Source organism: Halichoerus grypus, chromosome 2, assembly GCF_964656455.1.
Source record: "Halichoerus grypus chromosome 2, mHalGry1.hap1.1, whole genome shotgun sequence".
Lineage (NCBI taxonomy): Eukaryota > Metazoa > Chordata > Mammalia > Carnivora > Phocidae > Halichoerus > Halichoerus grypus.
In genome coordinates, this window is record NC_135713.1 from 58449174 (window position 1) to 58468762 (window position 19589).

The following is a 19589-nucleotide window of genomic DNA, read 5'->3' on the forward strand; positions in this document are numbered from 1 at the left end:
TGGATAAAGAAGATGTGGAATATTATGCAGCCATCAAAAAAATGAAATCTTGCAAAAATCTTACCATTTGCAAAGACATGGATGGAACTAGAAGGTATAATGCTAAGCGAAATAAATCAGTCAGAGTAAGATAAGTATCATATGATCTCAATGATATGAGGAATTTGAGAAACAAGACGGAGGATCATAGGGGAAGGGAGGGAAAAATGAAACAAGATGAAACCAGAGAGGGAGACAAACCATAAGAGACTCTCAATCTCAGGAAACAAACTGAAGGCTGCTGAAGTGGAGGGGGTGGGATGGATAGGGTGGCTGGGTGATGAACATTGGAGAGGGTATGTACTGTGGTGAGTGCTGTGAATTGTGTAAGACTGATGAATCACAGACCTGTACCCCTGAAAGAAATAATACATTATGTGTTAATTTAAAAAGTTAAAAAAGTTAAAAAAAAAAAGAAAAAAAAACATATATGAGAACCTTAAGACAGATTATTTATTTTGGAAGACTTTAACATTGAGTTTTATTAAAATGTATAGAGAGAAAGAAAAAAAATAGCCTTTCTCAATATATTAGGCTAGATTTGGGTAATTTCTGATTTTTTTTTTCCACAACTTTTTTTTTTCCAAATTTTTTTCATAGCTTTCTTGACTTTGGCCCCAAGAGGGATTCTATATCCATCTATGACTTTGGAAAAGTCATGTCACTTCTTTGGTTCTGTTTCTTTATCTGTAAAATGGGGATAATAATAGGGCTGATATAAATATTAAATGAAATAATGCTTAGCACAGTCCCTGGATGATAAAAATGCCCATAAGTGGTAGCATAAAATTAATATAATTATTATTTTCATTAAGTTTTCACTTATAATTATTGTATTTGTTTTCATTACTATCAGTTCAGAGGTGAAACCAATGTAGAACATTAAAAATAAATTGTTGCTTAAATTGACTTTTTCAGAATATCAAGACAGGAAAAAAAACTGTGTGAAAAAGAGAATATACGTATGTACTATTGTAATGCTGGTAATAGTTATTTTGGTAATTTCTTATAAAAACCTTATAAAGTAGGTTGTTGTTCTTTTATAGTTAATAGAAACTTGCTTAACTATACCAGATCTTGTAAATGAACAAGCTTACAGTTACTTACTGGTTTTTAATTACTGATCTTTTTTCCCTCAATCTACTTTTCTATAGGAAGAGGGAGATAAGACTGATAATTTGAATCAATACCTTCTATTACTCACCTGGCATAAATTATCACTTGACTGAGGCAAATGATCAGGTGATGGTTTGTAAGGTCGATGTAAAGACAGCGCTTTGCCCACTGGCTTCTAAAGTCAAGGGATGCACAGGCATATATCCTGGACAGTCAGCTTCTGTTGTGCCTGGATTGCAGTCGATTTTATCGATTTTTTTTTTTCAACACAACAGCTTCAAAAGGCTCTTCTGCCCCAAAGTAGCTGATCTTTTCAAATCTTTGCTACTTCTTCCTGCTAAGACTTTCAGATAACAGGGTAAATGCAATTAATAACTGAAAACTTTAGTTGATGAGAAGATATGCTAGAATATGTTTAAAGGTTTCGCAATACATAGGCACGTAGAGTTGAGCAACTCCTTGGAGAGATTGTCCGATCCAACCTTCTCATTTTACAGCATGAACTACCCAAGGTCACACCATGAGTTAGTTGCAGAGATGGGAAACCAGGAATCCCAATATTGATTTCTTTCTTGGTACTTGTGTTTTTCAAAGTGTGGATATGTATTACTATATGCAAAATTATTTTCCTTGGCATGGAGAATAATTTTAGGTATGCACAAATAAAGTACTGTACCACAGAAGCAGAAGATCATTCATTCCCTTCCAACTCCCTTTCAATCTTTCTGGTTATGTCAAGGATTGTATGCTTTTGCTGTTTTGTCTTTAATCTTTCTCTACTAATCTCCTTTGATAACAAGGGAGCAGACCTCAGGCTTAAGTTCCTCTTGGAATTTAATAAAAGTGTTTTGTTTTTATAGTATTGATTGTTACACTTACCTTTCATCTATGGCAAGCAATACTGGTTTTCCATCTGAAATAGCAAATTTTTCTTTTAAAAGAAAGTAAGCAGATTAGCATGCAGCTACTTTATGAAAAAATATTAAGTAAATAATAGTGTAGGGTGTAAATTATGAGCAGTACATGGAGGTTTCACATTGACAAAAATAATGGTTAACTTGGAAAATAAATGGCTGAACCCTTGGAAAATATTTGATTCTGCCCTTTAGAATTCTTTTGGCCCTTTGAGGATATATATGGCTGAATCCTATTGCTTTCTTATTCATGTCATACCTTTTTAAGATATCAGCCAGAAAAACAATTATTAGATTTATTTTTTTTAAAGATTTTATTTATTTATTTGTCAGAGAGAGAGAGAAGAAATAGAGAGTGAGCACAAGCAGGGGAAGCGGCAGGCAGAGGGAGAAGCAGGCTCCCTGCTGAGCAAGGAGCCCATTGCGGAACTTGATCCCAGGACCCTGGGATCACGACCTGAGCCAAAGGCAGATGTTTAACTCACCCAGGCATCCCCAATTATTAGATTTAAAAGGAGAACCTAAAACTACCCATATACCAGAGATGAACTCAGATATGTCTACAATCCTATTATCGGTAGCTTTCCTACAAGCCAAAAAGCTGGATTGGTAGCCAATTTAGTTTCAGTGTATAGGTAATTATAAATTATAAACTGTATACTGCTGCATTTATTGAGAACAGAAACTGGTTTTATTTTTCAAGGACTGATGTTCTATTTTAAGATTCTACTGTAGACTTCATTCTTGTTTTGTTTTCCCCTTCTAAGAAGTTCCTTAATTTCTCATTATCTTGCTGTTCAATGAGAGGGTGTGAATGGAATAAAAAGGTGGCAAAATGCAATTTATCTAACATTGTCCTACTGTTACCACATTTTAAAGATTAGAATGTATGGAATGAATGGGTTACAAATATTAAAGTTATCCATCAAAGGGAGGTATAGTTAACTTTCCTTTAACCTACAATTTACGTATATCAAGTGAATACATGAAGAGAAAGATGTACTACGTTATACTATTGGGTGATTTTCCCATTATCCTTAACGGCTAATCTTCCAATGTTGCTTATTGTGTTTACCTATTCTCTGAAGCAAAAGTTCCTGTTTTACCTATAACTTAGTTAGCCAAATATCCTGGAACTCTGAAGATCGGTTACTGCTAGCCTGGCATGAGCTTTCTTTTCATAAATATCACTCAGAACTTACTCATTTTTCTTCCTGCTGTGGGCCCCCTTCCACTGACCATCATGTGTTTTTTTCTTTCTTTCTTTCTTTCTTTTTCTTTCTTTCTTTCTTTCTTTCTTTCTTTCTTTCTTTCTTTCTTTCTGGAATGCTCTTTCAGTGGAAAATTCATTCTCATTTAGACAACTCTAGAAAAAAAAATGGGGGGGAAGGTGGAGTCAACTGCTGGTGACTTATGGGCAGTTAGAGTCAAATGTTTGAAAAATGGGCTTCTGAATCAGCAGAGATTTTACAAAGTGACCGGTGGACCTGCATACAGATAGGTAGAGCACTGAGATGCCAAGAAATAATGCTACTTCTCTTGCATGTGGCTAATAAAAAGACTGCATTGCTAAATGCAGGGATAGGAAGGTTAATGATGATACATTCTTTTTTAGTATCAAAGATTAACATGATAACTTACATATTAAGGTTAACTCAGACACACTGCTAATGGAAGAGGCATACAAAATTAATTTCTACAGCACCTCGTAAATGAGGATCACTCACTCTTCTCTGGCTGATGCTCTTTGTCTTGGCAGTGGGTGCACTTCAGTGCCTAGTGGGGCATCTTCAGCCCCTGAGGAATTTGCAGAGCTTGGGGTGTGTTCCCTTCAGTCCTTAATCACTGCCAGTCCTTCTCTGGGTGAAGGGAAACCTGCAGGTTGTGACTTGGCAAGGATTTTGGTTTTAATAGTTAATGAGACAATGGAATTGAGCTGAAATGAGAAGAGGGTGGAAGGTGGGAGAAAGAATGAAAGAGAGGAGGGAACAGCTGCTCTCTCTTCGTGCAGAAGATTCTCCAAGTTGAGTGTGGGACAGCATCTTTGGGTGGCCACTGCCTTGAGCCCTGTCGAGGATGAAGGCTCAGCTGACATAGGAAGGCAGGCTGAGATCCGGTGGACTATCTCAGGCAACTTACTTGACTTCCTCAAGCCTTACTGTGTACACCTGTTGAAGGGAAACTATTACCTTCCATTGTAACAATATATATTTTGTAACTTTGGTGGAATTTATCTATAGTGAAATACACAAATCTTAAATGTACAGCTCAGTGAATTTTGTACTTATGTATCCACCCATGCAACCACCACCCATATCAAGATACAGCATGTTTTTACTACCTAGAAAGTTACATACGGAAATTAAAACAAAAATAAACAATAATGGTTTGCACTTATATAGTGCTTACCATGGTCCAGGTGTGCTGGTCCAAGTGCTTTACACATATTATTTTATTCTTTAAACCTTGTGAAGGGAGGAGCTCTCATCTTCTCCACTTTACAGATAAAGAAACAAAGATATAGAGAGATTCCTGCTCTTAATATCCTCCCCCATTGGCTCTGTAGCGCTCATTGTGTGGCCTGGTCCTTAGGGCATCAGCGGAATAAGAATGGAGCCTGCTTCATGCTGACATTTCTTTGCATTCCTCCTCTTCATAGTCCACTTAATCACTATGCCCTGCTTGTCCTGGGCTAGTAGGCTGTGCATGATGCTCTAGCAGGAGAGTCCTTAAGGGAAAGGGCCAGACTTTAGCTATGTTCCATCCCAGTTTCAACAGTTGGGTACATTATAGGTGCTCTAGAAATAGTGGTTGACTCTTGTTGCCAGAAAACTCTGCCCTCCAACTCCTACTTGCTCCTATTTAGTAAAGTGACAATGTTGACAAGTGTATTGGTTACACCCCCTGGGCAGTTTGGGCTGCTTAGCCATCTTTGGGCTCTTTCTAAACCTGTCTTTGTGATGATCTAAAAATTTCAAGTGAAAATCCCTCATGTTTCCAAGCCCCTTTGAGCTGCCTTGTCCCAACATGTGTCCCCAGACATCCTCGTTCAGACCCCAGGTGTTGCTACTTTTCCTTTTCCATCTTTACTTTCTTCTCCTCCTCTTCCTTGTCTTCTGTATCTTCTTTCCCCTCCTTTTCCTTCTCCTTCCTTTCCTTTCATCATGGTCTTCACCAAATATTACTGAGGTGCTCTCTGTTAAATACACTATAATAGCCATTATAAATGCTTTTTGGGATGCAGCCATGTTCAATGCATCTTCATATAGTTGAATTTGTGCTTGCCCATTTGTAGTAGATCATTTTGAGACACATTTAGCCAGCTGTCCCTTTGACATCTCCATTTGAATGTCTTACAGGTACTCCAACTCAACATTTCCAAAGCTGTATTCATTCTGTTCATGAAAACCTTCTCCTCTTCCATTATTTTTCTGCCAGTCATTTGGAGCTAGCTCTCAGATTTTCTTGTGCCTCATTTTTCACTTTCAATCAATCACTAAGGCCTTTGAATCTTCTTATATATGCCTTGAATTTGGTCACTTCTCTCTATCTTTGCCATTTACATCCTGGTCCTGTACACCTCTGTGCCATTTATGATGCTTGACATTTTCTAGGCAAACAAATAAGTATTTATTTGCATGAAAAATAAATGAAAGTGCCATGTAAGGACAAGCGCACAGTCCTGAGCCCTCCTCCATTTGTTGTTTTTATGTTTTGCATAGATATATGACACAAAGGAACTGAAGCCATTAGCTTTCCTCAGGTTCTTCTCAGAGTTAAAATTCCAGTCTGATGTCAAAAGCAGCTAAACACTACTAAACTTTAATGTAGACCATTAACATTGACTCAGTATGAAAAATTTCTTTAAGAATTTAGTACCAGAAAAAATCTGTTTCTCTTACAGAATTAGTTCTCTTCTACCTTAATGACCAGCAAACTCTAGAACTTGGGTGATTTCCTTTATTGCCCTAACAGTTTATCACACGAGTGAAGAGCTACATTTTATGGGCACTTGGAGCCCTTATGTTAACTTTTACATTGGCATGTCATCTTCTTTCTTTTTCTTTTTTTTTTCTTTTTGGAGTAAGGTAGCATGGGAAGAAATACATAAAGCTAATAATAAATATATCAACATGTCATGCCTGAAATAAAATATAAATGTTAATTTCATAGGAGTACAGTTTGAAGTTCATCAGCAGGGACCGAACATAATTGGAAATACAGTGTGTTTCATTGTATGCATTTTTTTATACTGTTCCTATCAATTGACTGGTTCTTTTCTTTATCTTTTTTTTAAAATTTTTTTATTGTTATGTTAATCCCCATACATTACATCATTAGTTTTAGATATAGTGTTCCATGATTCATTGTTTGTGCATAACACCCAGTGCTCCATGCAGAACGTGCCCTCCTCAATACCCATCACCAGGCTAACCCATCCTCCCACCCCCCTCCCCTCTAGAACCCTCAGTATGTTTTTCAGAGTCCATCGTCTCTCATGGTTCTTCTCCCCCTCCGATTTCCCCCCCTTCATTCTTCCCCTCCTGCTACATTCTTCTTCTTTTTTTCTTTCTTAACATATATTGCATTATTTGTTTCAGAGGTACAGATCTGAGATTCAACAGTCTTGCACAATTCACAGTGCTTATGACTGGTTCTTTTCTTTATTACACTTGGACTGCCCCAAGGATAATGACCATATATTGTCTTCCCTTTGTACAGAAAGCTTATTACATGTTGTTGACTGATATTTATTCTGTTTACTTTCTCCTGTCTCACATCTTAGCCCAGTTTCCTCTTCATTGGCTTCAGAGTCCAAACAGAATCTCTTTGATCCTCTCATTAAAATATTGGGCCTAAGTATGTGATTCTTTTTTTTTTTTTTTTTAATGTGATTCATTTCTTAAATCACTCTTTTGCTTTGGGCCTTCCAGGGGAGAGCTCACGTGGGCTCTGTTGCAGGAATGGAAAAACTAAGCAGGCAAAAGCCCCCACCTCCTCAGGACTGTCTCTGTTCTCTGCCTTCTTAGCTGAGTGCTTTTAGCAAAGAAGAAGGGGCCAGAGGAGAAATTCTCCCCATTTCCACTTTTATTTGTGGGAGGTAAAAGGCAGTGATTTTTTCCCCCCTTCTTTGAAGTTTGCTTCCAATTATTCAGCTTGTGTGAAATATATTACACTTCTCTTTTTTTCCCTTTGTAATGAGCAACACTGGATTTTAAATGTGTAGGGCTGTAAATGAGAGGGGCCCCAGCCTCCTCTCCTCTGGAGCTGTTATGGGGAAGGTGAGAGGAAGAGAGAATCAGATGATGATTGGAGACAAGTACACAACCATTCCATTTTGCTAATGCTTGAATCCAGGAGAATTTTCTCATTTAATTCTCTGAAATGAAGGGCCCCTCTGTTAGCCTTAAAATGTAAACAAGAGGCTTTTAATGTGCACTTTTCCCAGAAATGGAATGCTGACTGCTCATATTGATCCAAAACATTGCTGTTGGTTTGTGTTCTTGGTATTCTTAAGTTTTGTGATGGCAGCGATATAGGATTGCTCAGGCGGTAGCTTGAGGATTGCAGGCAAGTGGCATTATTATTCTAAGTTGCAAACAGAAATGTAAAAGGATGTTCAGAAAAAGCCTGCCTGAGCTCTCCTTTAGTCTCTCCACATACAAAAGGGAACATAAAAATCCAAAGCGTATATCCCAATCATTTCAATTTATATCTACCTCTTGGAACGCAGTCCTCCGAGTTTGGTATTTCAGACAGAAGCACACTTTGTTTGAATAATGCAGGTAATAGCTTCAAATCCATTTCATTCCAGCATGCCTGGTCCAGGTGTTTTGTCAAGTGTATATGTCAGCTACAGCTGAAGGAAACTGAAGTTCCAATGTGCTTTGCTTTGGATCCCAAAACTTCTTAGGCATAGCATCAGATCCCCACACCTCTTTATACTTAATAGCTACAACTGAATTTGTATGATGTCTTATTTGGATCCTCTTATGAATTAGGCATTTTAATCCCCAGTTTTAGAGGAAGCAAAATGACCTATCTGAGGCCACACAGCCTACCAATATTAAGGCTGGGACCCGGACCTAGGTCTCTGGACACTCGATCCAGAGTTCTGTCCACTTCCCATCCTTGCCTCTGTGATGGGGTAAAGCCAAGAATGGGAAGGTATTGCTAGAAGGGCTGCTCAGGGAAGGTGGGAAGGTGAAGAAGCACACATACAGTGCTCCTTAAACATCCCTCCCCCGGCCCCCAGCTACTGTCACTTGGTTTCTTCAAGGACAGCACAGAGTAATAAATATTGCAACAACCCAACACTAAATAGGGTTCTGATTCTGAGAGTTGCCCTCAATGTAGGCAGACCGGGCTCCCTCTCTGAAATCAGCAAACACTCATTCATTCATCTAATACTTATTAGGATCCTACTGTGTGACAAGATTGTTCTAGGAACTGTAGGAGACAGGACTTGATGGAGATTAGACATCTTGCTCCAGGCTCTCACTGTCTTCTAGGAAAAGGTAGTGAATGGTTTGAAAGTCATGATTGCTGTTTGCTAACCAACTGTAGTGAGGTGGGTAAGCTCAATCAATTGTAGCTCAAGAAAATGGTTGGTTGAATTAACAAAATGAAAGTGAATGACTGAACTGAAGGTTGAATCATCAAGTTGATGAATGCTCATCATTGTTTACGATTCCAGGACTGGAATTTGTTTTATTCCCCTGGGACCCTAACCCTTATTAAAATAAAACAACCAACCATTAAACAAATCAATCAACCAGGATCTTGGATTTTCTATTTCAGGCCAGCTTGAGGGAGCTAACAAATTCAAAGGGTGGCTGCCTCGTGCTGGCAGAATCTAGGAGTTGGGAATGATTGTCTGCACTCATGCACATGTGAGTGGAGCTGGAATGGTGCTGGCACTGAAGCCAGACAAATCTATCTTGGAATCTTGCCTTGGTTGTGGTCATGCTAGCTAAGTGACCCTGGGTAAGCTAAGCTGCTTGCAGCTCCTATTTTCTCATCTGTAAAATGGGGTAACATAATATATGGAACAGGTTTTGGTAATGATTAAATAAATTCTCAGTGTGGTGCCTGGCACTGAGAAGGAGTTCAACATATGTTGCCTGTCTCATACTTAATATCCCCCTCTCCCATTCCCTTTCATTCTCAATAGATTTCTGGACAAATGGTTTCTACCTTTTATTAAAATGCATTTGTTATAATGACTCCTACTGCCAAGAAAACTCTGAGTATACCACTGCAAATTAGCTCAGAAAGAGTTAAAGGTGAAAGAGTTCTTGGTTAAGTATAGATTGAAATCCATGAAGCCAGTGAATCGTGTGAGTCTCCAAAGGGCTAAGGGGTGGGGTGAAGAGATTAAGGGATCTGTGTAGCATGGTCTGGAAGAAAGGCAATGGGTCAGGGATGATAAGCCCTGGAGGGGTATGGGTGGTACTGACTGTTCTAATAGGTGTCCTGAGTGCTTATAAATTAATTTGAATTCCAGATGTCACTGAATTAGAATCAAATGGGTGCAAGGGAAGTAAGACACAGCTCTTTGCAGTCAAAAAGCTAACTTGACTCATTTCTCCTCTTGCATGAATTTGAAATGGAGCATAGTACTTTGATGGGAATCTTCCTTTAAAGATGGCCCAGATTATCCAGTATAGAGGCCACTTGGTTCCACCCCAAGCTTTTCCATTTGCTTCTCCTTCCATTAGCCAGGGTTAGGAGGTGGGTGAGACAGTCTTATAACAGGCTAAGCTACACTCATCTGGTATCGCATTGTGAATGTAATTGTTCTAAGCATTAGGGACAAATCAAATTTGGGGTCATGACTCAATTGGCCATATCTGCACCTTTATGTTCCTAAAAGCACTTTCTATGGAGCTTGATTATGGTTTAATGAGTGAGCTGGCTGGGAGGAGGCTGGTCAGCAGTGGCAGTGAAAATGATCTCAGAAAGTGCAAAGGGGTAAGTGAAAGTGCAGGTACCTGTCAGAACACACCAATTATGCCCTAATAGCTCTCAGAAGGCATGATGACAGGGCCACCTCTGCAGCCACTTCACACCATCAGAGAAACGTCAATGGGAATCTTTTCATTCCTTGCTAGTTGAGGCAATGAAATGGTCCCCATGATTAGATCCTAATTTGATAAATCCTAAAATGAATCTATTATTTTCTCACTCAACTGTCCAAAATCCGTATGCTTACACATTGATATAGCACATCTAATCCATCAGCAAGACATGTTAACTCTGCCCCACGTCTCTCCACTTCTGTCTCTCGTGCTACAAACTAATCAAGCTTTCATCTTCTCTCCCCATCACTGTTACTGTAAGGAGGCAGGATAGCTTAGTAGATGTGAATGTGGGCTCTGGAAGCACATTTCCTAGGTTTAAATTCCAGCTGTGTGATATTAGGCAAGTTACTGAACCACTCTGAGCTTCAGTTTCCTCATCCAAAAAATAGATATAATGATACTCTCTTCATACAGAGAATGCCTGGTAGATAGTGAGGGCTCAATAAATATTAGAACTCTTCTTCCCCTCCTCAACAATCCTCTACCGTGTTCTGCCTTCCTCTCTAGGTCCACCCCCAACACTCATTAAAAGTACAAAAATAAAACATGTTTATTTTCCCCAAGGGTCAGACTCCTTACCATGGGCCACATGATGAGACCTGGCCCCAGCCAGACTCTCCAAGTTTGTCATCTCGTTAGTATGCTTCCCGTGTTCCATAATCTGGCCACACTTGGTCCACATGATTCTTTCAACATGTTAGGCACCTTTCCACCCCAGGGCCTGGACATGCTAGTTCCTCTGCTTGGCGTGCTCTTTCCTGAGATCTTTGCAGGCTGTTCCCTTCTCACACTCAGGTCCCAGGAAAGAGGTCTTCTTAACTGCCTCATGTGGAATGGTCTTCCCTGCACGCCCAGGCTCTCTTTCTCCTGTTCGCCAGTTCCTTGTCTTGGGGGCAGCTGTCCGTATTTGTCATTGCAACATCCACTCTAGGGCTCTGGGCCTCCTGTGATCAATGAGCATTTTTGTGCACAACAGCTCCAGGAGGACTTTCTGTCCCCATAGCTGGCACTGGCCTCCCTGGGCTGCCCTTAGGCTGCAGGGGCCTGTGTGCTGAGAGCACTCGCAGGGCCCACGGCTGTCCATTCCCAGGGTTGAAATACCCTAGCTCTTTTGCCCCCGCGGCCCGCACTCCTTCCCGTGCTCGCTTTCTGTGACGCTTGCCTGCCTTTGCAGCCTGCCTGGCCTCCTCCGCTTGATGGTCTCTACTTCTCTACTCCCCTTCCAGTGTTTTCTGGAACACCTCTTAAGTAAGTCACCTTCATCCAAACCTCATCTCTGAGTTTGCTTCTGGAGAATCCCACCTAAGACAATTATTATGCTCTTGAATTGTTTTTGATATCCACTAGAATATAACATCCAGTAGAACAGTATCTGTTACAGTAATTATTTGATCTCTCCCTCTCTCTCTCTTTACATATATATATAGACATAAATTAATAGACATAGATTAATTCCAGCAACATATATCTATGTCTATATCTATATACTCAAAGATATAAATAGATTACACATAGACTATCAGAGCTTACAAATTATATTTATAATCAGTGTGACATTTTTGGGGCACAAACATACATCCTCTTAATTCCAGCAACTATATATCAATCTACCTTTCCTGTCATCACTATGTTTCTGAGTGGCCAATTTCAACTTCTTATAGGGCATTTTCTTATAGGTTTAGTGCAATGTCATGTTTCATGTTAAATATAAAGGCTATGTGGTAAAAGCAATAGCTTGGACTGAAGGTGAAGTGGGTGTCTACAATAAAGTTCTGGAATTACATTTCTTCTTTAGCATTCACCCCTCTAAGATACCTAAGGAGAATTTTTACAGTTGCTGAGTTCTGAAATCTCTAAATAGGCTGTGTTTATTTAGCTGGGGAGACATATTTTGGCCCTCAGGCTTCATAAAGTGAAGATGTACATCATGGCAGATGTAGGCTGGAGGGGCAGTGAGGGACGATTCTGGATATTGTAATTAGGTGTGCTTTCAGGGAGGTAAGGAAAGTGAATCATGAGTTGCTTCTGAAGAATGTGGGGGGAAATGCTAGTAGAGTTGTAAAAGGCTTGTAACCTGATCCAGAATATGAAGTTTGTGGGTAGTTATTGATTTCCCAGTGGGTGGAATTACTTTTCTTCATGACACCCTGGCTGGAGGAGGGAGGTTGTGAGAACAAATTGCTATCTGTCAGAGGAGCTGTGTGTGGAGGTCCTCCTCCATGTCCAGCTGATCCAACCACATGGCCTCTGACACCTGAACGGAAGAAAAGCACTGAGCCAAGCTTGCACTGCTCAGCCATGCCCAGGGAGAATTTTGGGCTTCAATTAGGCATTTTCTCTGTTTGCCAAAAGGGCTGTGGGGAGGACAGGACAAGTCTTGATAACTGCAAGCTCCTCACCGTCCCCCAAGAGGATTGAGCTGAGCTGAATTCACCTTTCGGTCAATAGGAACTTGGGTAAAGCAGAATGAGTTTCACCTTAAAGCCTGTAAAATATCGACCGGGGTTGAAGAATCAATGAACCTATATTGGTGATAAAGTAAGGAGCTGGCTATGAAACTCCAAGTGAAGGTTGCCACCGGCAGGTTTAGACACGGAGTAACCACACTGAGGATGTGACCAAGCCCCTGACACAGACACCTTGCTTGTGTTTAACCCTTCTCCCTCTGGTGAGAGCAGGGCTTCCAAGTGTTCTCATGTCTCTCCATTGTGTTGGCAGAACTGGGATGCATCTGGGCTTGAAGATCAGCCAACATGTCCCTAGTGGGGATATAAGGTGCCAGTCTCATCTTCGTATATTTCATGAATGATCCTTTTGGCTCTTCCTCACTCCATATCCACTTTGGGGCCTTTCTCTATGGACATCGCTTTATATCCAAAGACCTCTGCTGATCCTCCCTCAGGTGCATGGAGATTGGTGTGGGGCTGGTACTGAACTGGTACGTCTCAGAAAACCTTGAGGTGTACCCCCACTACTGGAGACAATTTGAATTTAGAATGCGGGGTAATTACATCTTTCATTTTCAGCTTCGGGCCTCGGCTTCATTTCTGAGATGATAACAAGGATCTCACTGCTCATCCCATTACACAGACAATGACCATGTAGTGTGACATATGATTAAGACAGAATTTGAGTGCTACAGGAACATAGGAGAGAGTCACCCAAGTCATATTGGGATGTCAGGGATGCTGTCCTAGGGGCTTTGGCATCTAAGTTAAGACCTAGAAGGCAAGAAGAAGTTACGTAAAGAAAGATGGGATAAAAGCATTCTGGGCAAAGAAAATAATGTACAAAAACTGAGAAGCAGGAGAGGAAGAGGCTGGGACAGCGTGGGAAGTAGAGTATGGGGAGGTAATGAAGGGTTTCGTCACAAAGGGCTTTCAGCTATGCCGAAGGGTTTACAATACTCACCCTGAGGACAATTGGAAACCACGGAAGAACTTCAAGCTGTGGGTCCTGTGGTCAGGTTTGAGTTTGGGGGAAATTCCTGCTACTGAGATTGGAAATGGGGAGATAGGTTTGGGAGACTTGGAATGGAGGATGGAGAAGGCTGGCTTGGGGGGCCAGATGGATATGACTTCATGATGGATTGACGTTGGGTTCAGAGAGAGGAAGCAAGTTGTTTGGTTGATGGTGTGGACTGTGTGACTGAGGTGCCTTCACTCTGAGACCGAGCAGAGGAGGAGCCGACCTGTGGGGAAGATGCTGAGTTCATATGTGGTTCTTAGGTGTGCTTCCCTCTGGAGCTGGGGTTGGGGCTGTGGTCACAGATGTAGTTTTGGCCCTGATGCATCTCAAAGTGATTTTCCAAAATGGACAAAGCATCTCTATTTCATTCTTTCTATGGGGCTAATATTATGGAGATGGAGGCGAGGGAAAGGACCTTCACATTTAGAGTCCCTGAGTCTTGAAATTATTGCAAAAGCATATGACACTTCAAGAGAGCTATGGATTCTGGCAGTAGCACCTTCTTCCATAGGACAAAACTTTCTCCAAGAAGGAAGAAACCAGAACCCAGAAACACTGCATTGTCCTCTCTGCCATCACGTCAACAAAAGAAAGCTCCTTCCTGTGAAAATACAGAGTTGAATAGCTCTGCAGTTTCCTAAGTGCTGGTCCAATTACAATTTGGACTTGTCACCTGGTGGCAGATCTCCCAGCCTTTGTCGGGTATCAGGTACCTGGGGTAGGTTTGCAGATCTCTGATACTCATTGACAGCCTATAAAGATTGATTTAAGGCTCTGGCAACATTTATCTTTTAAGCCATTTGTGTTTGTTTGCTTGACAATCAAGCCACAATTTAGAAATGCTACTTCTTGAAGCTTTACAGGCTAATATAATTTCACAGCTCCAATTACAAACGAGGAAAATTATTTCATCTCAAAACAGAGGAGCCAGACATTTCTGAGAAATCATAGTTAATGAGAAAATAAAGTACTTTCTGAAAAACAGGCCACGTTATTAATGGCCTCCTCAGCTAAAATTTTGCTGACTCTCAGCACCAGGAGGCTTTGTCTTGTGGGGATGCTTGGTTTTGATAATCTGTGAAGTAGAGGACTTTCAGATTGATAAACCACTGCTTTTGCTGGGGCCTGGTCTGCAGCTCCCACAACATCAGTGGTTTGTAAATAATGCAAACCCATCCACTGTCTTTCCACCTAGCAAATAAACCCTACCTCCTGCCACTTCCTCTGAAGCTGTATTTTGTGGGAATCATAGACTTTTGGATGGGGACTTAACAACCATTTAGTTCACCCCTTCTGAGTCTTTGAATACCTTCTCATCATCCCTATCCATAGGCAACTTACCTACTACTTAAATACTTGATTGGGATGGAGAGCTCAAAACCAGACCTCTCCCTGAGGATCTACTATTTTAACTCTATTTGAAGTAGAATTTAAAGTGTCTGGTGACTTCCCAAGGAGATCTTCATTAATATCTAAAATCTCCCAAGTAGCCTTTTGCCTTGGATTCATATATCTTTGTAATGGGATCTAACTGAGGATCTCAACAGAACACCAGCAGAATGAACCTTTAAGGAAAAACTTGACCTTTGTTACTACACAGCTCTGTTGTATGAACACTCCTCGTAGGTTGTCACTCCCAAGAGGTAAAGGCACCAGTTTTTTTCTTGTCTATTTACATCTGCCTCTTAACTTCTGTTGGCTCTGTTGTTGGGATGGGCTGGTAACACCTGACCATTACCTCCCACCACAGAATAGTGATTGCCACTTAGGGAGCCTTCAATGAATATAGTAGACTGACTAAATGAATGAATGAGTTAATTAACTACCTGAATGGATTAACCCCTTATCTGGCTTTACATATCTCTTTACATATCACTCTAGGTCCTAGTGATCCCATTTTATAGTTTTAAATGATTTTTTTTTTTTTTTTTTTTTTAAAGATTTTGTTTATTTATTTGACAGAGAGAGACACAGCGAGAGAGGGAACACAAGCAGAGGGAGTGGGGGAGGGAGAAGCAGGCTTCCCGCGGAGCAGGAGCCCGATGCGGGGCTCGATCCCAGGACCCTGGGATCATGACCTGAGCCGAAGGCAGACGCCTAACGACTGAGCCACCCAGGCGCCCCTAGTTTTAAATGATTTTTAATCTTGAGTCAAAACAGGCTATTTTAGACTTTAAGACATTGTCTTCTTAGCTGTAAACTCAAGACAATTGACTGTTCTTGATCTATTTCTTACCACCTTCCTTTACAGTCCTATTAAATCTTTAGCTTCAACAAAAGACAAAAATGTTGTATCGGAGGCTGGGACTCTAGAGGGGTAGAACCCAGCGCTTATAATCTCATTTATCATCACCTGGACTACTGTAGTGGCATATTCACTGGTCTCTGCCCTTTGCAGGGTCTCTGCCCTCTTTTCTTCCTCCAGCTACCCTCTATGCTGCAGGGACATGAATCTCCTTAAAACACATCTTTTGAGGACTCCCTTTTGCCCAGAGACCTGTGGGAGAACAAGACTTTTTGTTGTGTTTTAAATTTCCTTTATTAGGGGTGCCTGGGTGGCTCAGTCGATTAAGTGTCTGTCTTCAGCTCAGATCATGATCCTGGAGTCCTGGGATCGAGCCCCGCATTGGACTCCCGGCTCAGCGGGAAACCTGCTTCTCCCTCTGCCCTTCACCCTGCTCATGCTCTCTCTCTCTCTCTCTCTCTCAAATAAATAAATAAAATCTTAAAAAAAAATTTTTTTTTAAATTTCCTTTATTAGATCTTTTATTTTACTTGCAAAATTAACTTCTCAAAGAGGAAGACTTTACAATCCTTATCTAACTTAGTGAGAGAATGCACAATTCTTAGCTTCTGGCTGGTTTTACTTGTGACAACCTCGGTGAAGGCAGAGTTGGGAAGTTAAGTTTAAGCAAGTTGAGGAAGCCATTCATCTAATGAGTTTACAACTTCAAATGAACTCACCTTGTTTTTCAACATTGAGCTTGCTAACACATATCATTTCCTCTAACAAACAAAAATTTCCCAAGTTACTTGTCAACATCCTTTAGAAGATAACCTTTCTTTTTTTTAATTTTTATTATCATCCTTTTATTTATTTATTTGTTAAATTTTATTATGTTATGTTAGTCACCATACAATACATCATTAGTTTTTGATGTGGTGATCCACGATCCATTGTTTTCGTGTAACACCCAGTGCTCCATGCAGTACGTGCCCTCCTTAATACCCATCACCGGGCTAACCAATCCCCTCTCCCCCCTCCCCTCTAAAACCCTGTTTGTTTATCAGAGTCCATAGTCTCTCATGGTTCATCTCTCCCTCCAATTCCCCCCCTCATTTTTCCCTTCCTTCTCCTAATGTCCTCCATGCTATTCCTTATGTTCCACAAATAAGTGAAACCAGAAGATAACCTTTCAAACAAACTTCTGAATGAACATTGCATCAACTTTCTTTACTCCTTTTAATAAATAGATCTGAGCAAAAATTCAACCTATAGTCATAAGCTATGGACCAGGTATAGATTTAACTTAAATGTTATGGTAACTGGTATGTAAATATTATCCTGTCTTTTCCCTTATCTCTCTAAAGGAAAAATAATGGCTCACCCAGTACATTTCGTTGTACTCAAAGTCCTCAGGCCAACAATTTCTTGAGTCCAAGTTAAATATTATTAAACCTGTGGCCTATGATTTTACCTTAATTTTAAGCAAAGCTGAATCAAAATTTTGGTTGCCTATAACTTTGTTTCCATAGAGCTATAACCTTCACCTCCCACTAAATTGAAGAACTTGCCTTTTAAAAATTATCTTCCATTATTCTACTTCCAAAAGCCTATTCTGCTTACGCAGGTCTATATATCCTAAATCCTCACTCTTCCTATGTCAGTGCCATTTACTCATCAATGATCATCTCAAATAATTTATCTTCCATTCATTCAACCAAGATTTACTGAGTTACTACTATGATACAGGTACTATGTTAGGCACTTGAGATTTAGTCTGGCTCTCATGGAGCTTACACTTTGGTTGGATGAAGGGACATTAACTAATTATACTAATTAGAATTTAATTACAAACTGACATTGGTGCTCTGAGAGAAGGGACACAATTCTATCAGAGCCTATAAAGTCTTACATGAATCTTCTAACCAGAGATCATTTCTCCCATCTGAAGCCCTCATGGTATTTTATGACTCTACCAGTTGGGATTCTTTGGTTGTGAGCAACAGAAACCTACTCTGCTAAATTTAAGTAAAAATAATGTATTTGGAAGATGGGGAGTAGTTCATAGAATCAGAGGAAACCTGGGGAACCAGTCATCGGAGAGGAGAGACCCAGAATAGCAGTGGGAGAAGAAGCAGCAGGCAACCATGGGCAGCCTCTTCAGGGCACTTCCTGCAGACAGCTGAGCTCCAAGAAAGATTATATTCTTCATCTAAGAGCATTCTGGTTAAGAGCACAGGCTCTGCAGTCAGACTGGAATCTACCACATACTAGCTTTGTACACTTGGGCACGTCCTTCTGTTTCCTCATCAGTGAAATGGGGAAATAGTGGTATCTATCTCCCAAAGTCATTGGAAAGATTGAATGAGGTAATCCATGGAAGACACTTAAAGCAGTGCCTGGCACCTTGTAACATTCAGTATGTTAGCAATGGCAGCAATTGTTGTTATTAAAGTTCCCTCAAGATTCAGATTTCAGGGGGTCATCCTAATTAGGATTAGATGTCCAGCCCTTGTCCAGAGAAGGGCAAGCAGCCTCATGAGAGTATTCCTAGGATTATATTCCACAGCAGGGTGGCTCCCCAGAGTGAAACCAGGGTGCTGTGCCAGAAGAAGGAATAGATGTTGGGGTGACAGAACAAGAGATGTTTTCTTCTTCATCCCACCTTTATCTTATTCTATGTTCTGCCGTTGTTCTTTGTTTTGCTGCTAATCATCACTGTCAAGATTTTAAGTGTCTAATGGGTGAGAACCTTATCTTACTGCTATACTTCTGGAAAGAGAGTGCCTTCCTCATCAAAGATATGCAATACCTGTTTGTTGTATTGGGTGAATTAAAATGAAATCTTGGTGTATAGGATTTACATCTTAGCTCCAGAAGCTGAGTGGATGGGTGGAGGTAGCTTGAAAAATTGGGGGAATATTTTTTGGTCCTTGGAAGTTTTGCCATTTTCAAGAGAAATACAGAAACAAAGCTGTGTAGGATCTCAGAACTTTCCAGAAATTTCCTGAGACAGCAATGCTAAGAGAGATACCCTTTTTTGTGAACATTTTAATTTATTTAAAATGAAAACCATTGTGCACAAGGATACAAGTGAAAGGTTGTTCACTTTTGTACTGTTTGTGCCAGTGAAAAATGTTCATCACTAGGGCTATGACTAAATAAAAAAAATATATCCATAATAGAGAATACTATACAACCGCTACAAATAATTAAGTTGATCCCTATTTGTAATAACATAGAAAGTGCTCCAAGAAGGTGAATGTTCCAATAGGTAAGTGAAGAAAAATCAAGGTACAAAACAAGATACAGCAGAATCCCATTTTATGAAAAAGACACAAAAACAAAATGACATGTATGTTTTATACTGATACATATGTGAAATTATAAAAAGATCACAAAGTTTTATCATCACAGTATAATATATCTTACTTAAGTGGAGGCCAAATCAAAATGATACTACATATTTTATACTGGTACATTTTTATATGCATACACATACAGAAATTGTATATGTATGTATATATATGCATATACAGTCCTTTTACACACATATGTATGGAATAAAAGAACTGGTTTCCTCTGGGGATCGAGTGTTGGGGGAGGGACTGGAATTGTGAATGATGTTCTAAGGAAATCTTCACCTAATCTTTAATATTTAAATTTTTTTACAAGGAGAATATATTCATGAATTATTTATTTAAAGAAAAATTATCTAGAAGGAAGGAAGGAAGGATGGAAGGA

At 40.1% G+C, this 19589-nt stretch overlaps 1 protein-coding gene across 3 annotated transcripts in view; it reads left to right on the forward strand.

Moving 5' to 3' along the window:
• DOCK2 (dedicator of cytokinesis 2) overlaps window positions 1-19589 on the forward strand; it is a 404152-nt gene that overhangs the window by 128764 nt on the left and 255799 nt on the right. The gene's annotated exons all lie outside the window — the stretch shown is intronic.